Source organism: Dendrobates tinctorius, unplaced genomic scaffold (genome assembly GCF_039654945.1).
Source record: "Dendrobates tinctorius isolate UK_male_01 unplaced genomic scaffold, ASM3965494v1 ptg000258l, whole genome shotgun sequence".
NCBI lineage: Eukaryota > Metazoa > Chordata > Amphibia > Anura > Dendrobatidae > Dendrobates > Dendrobates tinctorius.
In genome coordinates, this window is record NW_027361925.1 from 2,093,728 (window position 1) to 2,103,947 (window position 10,220).

Here is a 10,220-nt window from a genome sequence, read left to right on the forward strand (position 1 = left end):
TCCAAACGCGACATGGTGCCACCATTGATGCCAGCCAATTTTGCGTTCAAAAAGTCAAATGGTGCTCCTTCCCTTCCGAGCTTAGACGTGTGCCCAAACAGTGGTTTACTCCAACATATGGGGCATCAGTGTACTCAGGACAAATTGCACACCAACTTTTGGGGTCTAATTTCTCCTGTTACCCTTGGGAAAATAAAAAATTGGGGGCTAAAATCATTTTTGAGGAAAAAAATGATTTTTTTTTATTTTCACGGCTCTTCGTTATTAACTGTGAAGCACTTGGGGGGGGGGGGGGGGGGGTTCAAAGTGCTCACCACACATCTAGATAAGTTCCTTAATGGGTCTAGTTTCCAAAATGGTGTCACTTGTGGGAGGGTTTCACTGTTTATGCAAATCAGGGGCTCTCCAAACGCGACATGGCGACAATTCAAGCCAATTCTGCATTGAAAAAGCAAAAGGGCGCTCCTTCCGTTCCAAGCCCTGCCGTGTGCCCAAACAGTGGTTTACCCCCCACATATGGGGTATCGGCATTTCAAGAGAAATTGCACAACAAATTTTGTGGTTCATTTTCTTTTTTTACACTTTTGAAAATAAAAAAATGGATTCTGAAGTAAAATGTTTGTGTAAAAAGAAAAAAAAAAAAATTTCTTTCCACATTGCTTCAGTTCCTGTGAAGCACGCAAAGGGTTAATAAACTTCTTGAATGTGGTTTTGAGCACCTTGAGGGGTGCAGTTTTTAGAATGGTGTCACTTTTGGGTATTTTCTGTCATATATTAACCTCTCAAAGTGACTTCAAATGTGATGTGCTCCCTAAAAAAAGAATAAAAAATGGTTTTGTAAATTTTGTTGTAAAAATGAGAAATTGCTGGTCAAATTTTAACCCTTATAACTTCCTAACAAAAAAAATTTTTGGTTCCAAAATTGTTCTGATGTAAATTAGACATGTTGTTTAAGAATTTTTTGTGACATAGCTCTCTGATTTAAGGCCATTAAAAAGTAAAAGTTTGAAAATCACAAAATTTTCACCATATTTGCGTTTTATTTATGAAAAAAACGGAAGTCATATCGAATAAATTTTACCACTAACATGAAGTAAAATATGTCACGAAAAAAACAGTCTCAGAAGTAGCGGGATCCGTTAAAACGTTCCACAGTTATAACCTCATAAAGTGACTGGTCAGAATTGTAAAAATTAGCCTGGTCATTAAGGCTGGTTTTACACTTGCCGTATTTTTGTGGCCCCAAAAGATTTCTATGGGGCTGCAAAATCGGCCCGCAAGAATTAGGAGGGCTGTGCTCCGTATGGCCGTGAGGGCCGTATTTGCGGCCGTGAAAAAATATTGAGCTTACTCGATATTTTTCACGACTTATGGACACAGCCGCAATGCATTTAAATGGTACTGCAAAAACGTTTGCTTGTTTTTGCGGTACACCGTATTTGCGGATCGCCGTTATTTGTTGTAACAGGGGAAAACGGCGATCCGTGATGGTTTTTTGCAGCCCGTGCAAAAAGCACGGCAAGTGTAAAATCAGCCTAAGCTGTAAATTGGCTCTCATTAAGGGGTTAAAGCGAACCTGTCGTCAGTTTTGGCCGATATAAGATATAGCCACCACCTTTCAGGGCTTATCTACAGCATTCTATAATGCTTTATATAAACCCCCGATCTGACCTGCAAGATAAGAAAAATAACTTATATTCACCTGTAGGTGACGCTGCACATTGCTAACTGCTCTTTCGGCCAGGGGGTGATGAGACCCCATTTTTGACCCCTAATGAACCCTCAACAATCCAGAGGGGGAAACGTGTCGGGCGTTCTCTGCATCTATGGCTAGGCTAATAAGTATTAGTTTTTATGTTTTTCTTCTTGGCCGTCAGACCCATTATTAATTGCAACATGTATAACATATTGTGAGTGTGGGGTGTGAAACATTAGCCCCTTTGTGGTTTATTAAGTACCACTGTTTTGTTGCAATGAGTCTCAGATGGGCTATTAGGTCCTTATGTATTATGGATTTTCTATTATGCTTTTTTTGATCCATCTACCTGGTGGGCTATATCAAGATTATCTGCTTTAAGGGATAAGGTGATTTGGTTGCTGTTTTTTGATTAATAGGTACTTTTATAGGTTGGGGTATTTCGATTATGAATACTTGACTCATTTTGTATATGTTTTTTGAGGTACTAACATTATATGGGTATTTACCCTATGGTCTGTCCTTTTTTTCTGTAGCATAAGAGTATTTTTATACTACAAGATAAGGTATATGAGCTGCAATCAGTCTTTTTTTACTTCGAGATAAGTTTATCTAAAGCCCCCCGACACAAAGTGATCTCGCTAGCGAGATCGCTGCTGAGTCACAAGTTTTGTGACGCAACAGCAATCGCACCAGCGAGATTGCTGTGTGTGACAGCAATCAGCAACCGGCCCCCCTGCCGGGTATCGCTGATCGCTGTGGAAACCTCTGGACATTTTTGGGGTCGCTGGTCTCCCGCTGGCCAGCACACATCGCTGCGGGAGACCAGCGAGCAGGAGCTGGTAACCAAGGTACACATCAGGTTTCTAAGGGGCACGCTGATGCAGGGAGCATCAGATAACCCAGAAAGAGCCACACATAAAAAATCTCAAGTGAGGGGTCTGAGTAAATGGTGAATACATGCTATTCAATTAATCCTGAAATAGAGTCATAAACCAACCTTGCTAATGTGGAGACCGAGACCCCAACGTGCGTTTCGCTCCTTAGCTTTTTCGAGGGGGCGTGTGCATAGTGTGTGCTTATCTTTGCTGATATGTTAATTGTCTATTGTATTATGGAACCAGTCTGTTGACTTTGAAAGTAGAGAGGGGAAAAACTGTGCCAATAGATTTAATGGTCAAGTAATGCTGGACTGAAGGACACTGCGTAATTCTAAAAATGGCTTACATGCCTCGGGTATAAAGGGACACAGAGCAACACAGCCAGAGATCCAGCAAAACGCCCAATGGACGAGAGACATGACTGCAGCAAATTCATCATGGCACCATCACAAGGGACACGGCTCTATGATTCTATAGGAAACAGCCTATGGGTTTTCAGCTCCGGTTGGAAGGATACAGAACTGATCCATTGAACGTCACAGAACCATGGAAACGTTTGGCTAAAGCCAGGTTTGGGACCCGCTGTTCGCCTGGTTCCATGGAGATGGTCGGATAAGCCAGGTGGTGACTCGTGTCAACTGGTTTTGGACCTTGTATGGACTCTATGGACTATTCTCTGTCCTCTCCCTATGCTTGTCGTTACCTCTTCTCTGTGTGTGTATATCACAGGTGGAATAGTGACCCTGGGAGCTGTGACGTAACATTTACCATTCAGCATAAAGCAGCCGACAGCACAGCGGAAAAGTGGATGCAGGTTCAAAGGTCCATGGACCCAAATGACCAAATGTCCATATAAGAAAGAGGAACAGCATCCAATTCAGGTGAAAATCGTATCAAAGATTTATTCTGCCAGTGTAAAATACAACGTTTCGGCCATATTGTGGCCTTTTTCAAGTATACCATAATAGCACAGATGGTGGCCTTTTATGGTGTGGCGCAGCCAATCACCATTCAGGTAACACCCATCACATAAAGTCATACATAAAATACATACAAATCCATCCATCAGATACATATATGTTCAACATAACTGTCTGATTAATATCGATAATTGTCATAATCATATTAGAAATATTACAAAAACATTTCATACATAAACAGTCCCCGAGTGAACCCACCAATGATCATCATGCATCTAAAGTATCCATGGAAATAACATACCAATCACCAACAATGATACATATCCATGTATAATCCACCAATCCCTATTCCCATAGTAATGGCGCCAACCCCAAAAGCCAATTATATGAGGACTCGCACATCAATGTATAGGCAGAATTCCCTCTCCCTTCCATGACATCAGCAGGAGCCAAGCTGTATCAGAGGCGCAACCCAGTGACGCGTACCACCAGGCCCGGTCACGTGACGCGTCCAACACAAAGCACCGTGCTTGCGCAGTGCCATGTATGATTTAGAAACGGGCACCACGATAAATGGATAATCGAGTGGGATCCAGCCCCAGCTTATTTGAAACTGACTATAACATACACAAGAAGAAAACAGAATAAGCTATAGAATGGGGGATCACCACAGACAAATGATTGACATTTAGAAAAGCAGTTTTCATTGACATATAAAAACCACAAAACGACTATAAAAACATTTAAAAAGTCACACGTGACATAACAACAATCAACGGCTCATAATGGAGCCTACACCCTGTGATTACACTCCACAAATGGTAGGTGACCAAATACCTGCCCATATAAACAGCATACCATCTGATATCTAAATAGATTATAGTAGATACTTCCAAAAGAATTTGGATGCAGGTAAGATAAAGTAACGACCCCTGTACCTAATAAGAACAACCCAAAAAGGACTTAATGAGTCGAAAATAAAACCTGTTATAGCAACTACATAGAAGTGCGCAGTGCCATGTATGAGACGCAGCCACACGAACCGCCCATCAGGGGGACCGCACACGCACAGCGACCCGGAGCACGCAGTCACACAAGACGCCCCCTCACAAGCTCGTGCCTGCGCAGATGATCAAAAATGCAGTGCAATACCGCACTTGAATAAATGAGTCCACACAAATGGGCCAAAGATCTCCTATATAACAATAATATAAAGCAATATATAAGGCATTACAAATCAAGTAACCACATCCATAGTAACTTTAATAGTATTTTGTAAAATCCCCAAAAAAAAAAAAATTTTGTTGGTCACATATATTGCATATTACAGAAGGAGCACAATCCAAACGGGGATAAATATATAATGAGAAAAAAGAAAAAGGGAAGAGCGGGCACAGGGAATGGCAGGCAAGAAATATATGACAAAAAATCTCAAAGGATAACATCCTCTTCACAATTCAGGACTTTTCAGTCCCCGTGTTTTTTTCTTAAAAAAAGAGACCATAAAAAGCCACATATACAAATATTCCCCAACATCAAAGGATAATGACACAGCACAAAGGATTAGGTAACACAAGTATGTAAATTATAATCCAAGTTCAAACCCCTTGGTTGCAATGTATCCAGAGTCGATATCCATCTCAACTCCTTCCTTTTCAACATCTTTACCCTTTACCCTAGAACCCCATCTATTACTCTAAATCATAACAGATTCGCTGAGTGTCTACACTCCAAAAAATGCTTCGGAATCGGCAACTCCACAAGTTTAGTCCTAATTGTACTCTTATGCTTACTAATTCGAGCCCTAATCTCCATGGTGGTCTCTCCTATATACATAAGCCCACACGGGCACAAAAATCAAGTAAATCACAAAACTCGACGAGCACGTATACCTTTCCTTTATCAAAATTTTTTTCCCGGTTTGAGGGTGATTAAAACTATCCCCCTTTAGCATGTTGCCACAACAGGCACATCCCAAACATGCTAAATTGCCCATTTTGGGAGGACATAATGTCCTTTGTGTACAGACTTTAGATGAACCAATATCTGACCTTACCAATCTATCTTTAAGATTGTATCCACGTCTATATGAAAGCAATGGCCTATCCACAAATTCTGATATATGTGGCAGACCCTTCTGTAGAAGGCTCCAATGTTTGTTCAAGATGCCTCCAATCCTGCCCCTGACCGGGCAAAATGTTGAGACAAAAGGATCACGTCTCGTTGCCCCTTTAGTTCGTTTACGGCTAGAATCCTCCACCAATATATTTTGAGCCTTAACCCTATAGGAATTAACCCTATCCATCGGATAGCCCCTATTAACAAATTTTGTACACATCTGATCCAATCTTAAATCTAATTTGTCATCCTCCTTCACAATCCTCCGTACACGCAACATCTGGCTCCATGGAAGTGACTGCACCATCCGTCTTGGGTGATTACTGTCGTACACCAGAAGACTATTCCTATCTGTCTCTTTAACAAAAAGATCAGTATACAGAGACTGACCTTTCTTATAAACCAATGTGTCCAAAGATTGTACCTGATCAAAGGAGTGGGTCAATGTAAACTTCAGATCAGAAAATACCTTATTCAATTCATTTTGAAAATTCAGAACATCCTTCCAGACTACCATCCCACATACAAAAGATATCGTCGATGTAGCGCCACCAGGCCCAGACATGGCCCCAGTAGATGGAATTGTATACATGCTGGTCCTTGAATACCGCCATATAGATGTTAGCATAAGTTGGGGCCACATTGGACCCCATGGCGGTACCCCGCAACTGTAGGTAATCACCAAAGAGAAAAAAATTCCTCCTGAGGATGAAACCTAACAGTGCTAGGACCAGCTGCGCACACTCAGGGGCCATGACCGAGCCTGTCAGCACCACACCGACGGCCTCAAAACCTCTATCATGCTCAATGGACGTATATAGAAGAAACCACATCAAATGATGCAAGCACCATGTGAGGAGTAACCTTAATGTCACTAATTTTCTGCAAAAAATCATTTGTGTCCATGATATAAGACCGTGCTGAGGTAGCAAAATGCCGCAATAATTTGTCAAGAAAAATAGAAACCTTACTACATAGTGACCCCCTCCCAGATACTATAGGACGCCTGGGTGGATTCTCCAAATTTTTATGTATTTTTGGTAACGTATATAGTATCGGCGTCTGAGGGGCATCAACCACCAAATATTCTGATAGCTTTTGATCAATTAGATAGGGACTCATCAACCAAAAGCAGTAATTCACTCAAAAAGCGAGATGTAGGATCACTGGTTAATCTAACATACACAGCAGAGTCAGAGAGCTGACCAAGAATCTCCATCCTATATGTATCTGTATCCATAACTACTACCGCACCGCCTTTGTCTGCAGATTTTATCGTAATAGCAGTATTCTTTGAGAGATTATCCAATGCCTGTTTTTCAGAGTATGTAAGGTTCCCCCTATATTGACCCCAAAATTCTCTCTTTAATTGTGTAATATCTCTCTCTACTAAATGGATATAATTCAACAAAATTGTTCCTAACAGGTGGTTGAAAATTGCTCTTGCTGTACAGTCCAAGACCCTGAAGCGTAAAACCAGTAGATTTATCATTAATTGCACATGATTTTTCTTCCTTATTAGAGAAAAAGGATGCCAACCGTAGCCTCCTTTTAAAAAAAAAAAAAAAAAAATCACACTCGATCTCAAACCAGTCCGGGGAATTTGTGGGACAGAAAGACAATCCCTTAGACAATACCACATAGTCCACCTCAGATAACACACACAACGAGATATTTACCACCAAGTCTCTCTGTTACTGGACTCTCTTTTTCACCTCCATATTCCTCGTTCGCATCGGTGCTTTGCATGACATTCCTTGTGACTGATTCGTTCCCCTTTCTTCTGTGCTTTCTGCCTCCTCGACTGGTCCTCCTTTTCTTGTTATATTGTCCATCTTGTCTTTTCCTAAAAAAATAGAAGATGAAGACGCTGCACCCATATTAGAGTCATCTGTTGAATCAGACTCAGCAGTAGTGAACCCAAATCTCTGCTCTTTAACTGGTGGTCTCCTCCTTCTACGTGCTGGCATAGGCCAGTCTCTCCTAGAATATGGAGTGCTCTGCGAACCCACTTGCCATGAAAAAATACGACCAGATCTATAATCCTCAGCATCACGAAACCATTTTGTACGTTTCGTTTTCTTTATATCACCTCGATATTTCACCAACTTATCTTCAAACTGGGATTTAAATAAGTCCACCTCCTGTGCTGTCAATTCAGTTGTCAATTGCGGCTCCAGATCGACAATGTTTTTCTTCACAGATTCAACCTCTATATGAATAAACTCAATATTCAGAAGCATTAAATCGAATGCAAACTTGTTTGTAATAGACTCAAACCTACTGCAAAATTGTGAATTATCCGCAAGCAATGTAGGACTTAAGTGCAGTTTTAAACCACGTGGAATCCTATGGATTTTATAATATTCACATAATGTAGTGGCATGCAATTCATATGATATGCATTTCCTTCTTTCTGTTTTATATTCTTTTTAAGCATATCAGCAGTAGGTTTGTTTAAAAACGACATCTGTCTGTGCTCCAGACAAGATCTTTTTCGCATCATCCTCTGTGTAGGAGAAAATCATGACAGTATCCAGTTCACCCACCTCTGGATTAACAGCTTCCATATTCGATCTGGTGCAGGTCCGCCAGGGTCCAAACAATATTCAGCAAAAAGCAGACAGCACAGCGGAAAAGTGGATGCAGGTTCAAAGGTCCATGGACCCAAATGAGCAAATGTCCATATAGTAACATTTACCATTATTCTGGTGAGTCAGCAGAAGGGTGAGACCCTGTAATGTGCACCATTTTGGGTATTTGCTGGGACTGTTCTGTTTCCTGTTGTGGTTCAATAAAGTATTGCCACACTGTTTTACCCTCAGCCTGTGTTGTCTGAGTAGTGACCCGCCCATGGAGAGAGCTCGGGCATTCAGTGGTATGAGCCCTGGTCCATGCAATCTTGCTAAAGTCAGTCGGGCCAGTGGACGAGAACCCCGTTTCTCCACAAACACCCAGGTGACAAGGTGGTTTCTGGCCCTCCAGGACTTTAGGTTTCATATGGAGCACAGGGCCGGGTAACACAGATGCCCTGTCTAGACTTCCCTTCCTTCTAGTAACTAAGGCTGTGTGCACACGATGCAGATATCCAGCGGATCCGCAGCAGATTTTACCGCACAGAAACGTTGCATATCCGCATTGTGATGTACAGTAGCATTTAAATCAATGAGAAAAAAAAACTGCTGTGCAGATGCTGTGGACTTTTCCATGCGGTTTTCCTGCTGTACAAAATCTGCAGCATGTTACTTCTTTTGTGTGGTTTTCCACCTCCCCAGTCTCCAAATCCGCAGGGGGAAAACCGCAAGAAAACTGCATTAAAAATGGAAGAAATCCGCAGGAAAGATGCAGGTCATTTGACCTGCGGATTTCTTCAATTCTGCGTGGAAAAATCCGCAGGGCAAAAAGGTACGTGTGCACTCAGCCTAAAGGTGCCAAAACCCCTGGCTATGGACAGGGGGTGGGGGTATGTCACAAAGTCGCTGATAAAGCACTAGATGAGAGAGATGTATCATTGAGATTAGCTTTAGTGATATGAACCTAGGGAAATTTCTCCAGCACACAAAGGTCTAAGGGGGTTTACTTATCCATTTTAAGGGCTATGTTTTTAAGTGAGCAAATGGGAGGTTGTTCACCAGATTTCCTCCCCAGGGTGAGGTTTAGGAGATGAAAAGCCTTTTGATTCATTTGGTGTTGGATGTGTTTCGAGATGTGAACTCCAGAGCTGGGTGTGTGGAAGTTGCAGATGTCCTGGATTGAAAGCCTTTGCTAAAAGGACTAAGAAACTGGACTCTAAGCCAGGTGGGCTAACCAGCACAATTGTATGGACTTGGTATGGATAAAAGAATTTCAGAGGCGCTTCCGTTATGAGATTTTGAACCCAATGTGAGAGTCAAAAGGCAATATAGCCAAGAATATATAATCTTTAGTGAATTGATAGCTTATTTTGGCTGTGATACAGCGAAATAGACTTTTTAAACAATAAAATCCATTAAAACACAACACGTCTCAGCCCTATCCGCTTCATCAGGTGTCTGATAAAATGAATCTCTTGGAGACTATTTACAGTTGTGCTCAAAAGAAATTTTGCTTTCTTGGCCATCAGAGAATATGAATAACACCAAAACTTTTTCTCCACTCATGTTTAGTGGCGCGGTGAAGCCATTTATTGTCAAACTACAGTGTTTTCTCTTTTTGAATCATAGTGACAACCCAAAACATCCAAATGTCCCTGATCAAAAGTTTACATGCCCTGGTGATTTTGGCCTGATAACATGCAGAGAAGTTGTCACAAATGGGTTTGAATGGCTACTAAAGGTGACATCCTCACCTGTGACCTGTTTACTTGTAATCCGTGTGTGTGCATAAAAGCTGAGTTTCTCGGATCCAGACAGACTCTTGCATCTTTTGTCCAGCCACTGACGTTTCTGGATTGTGAGTCATGGAGAAAGCAAAAGAATTGTCAATGGATCTACTAGAAAAGGAAGTTGAACTGTATAAAACAGAAAAGTGATACAAAAAGATATCCAAGGAATTGATAATTTCAGTCAGCAGTGTTCAAACTGTGATTAACAAATGGAAAAATCAGGGAATCTGTAAAAACAAATC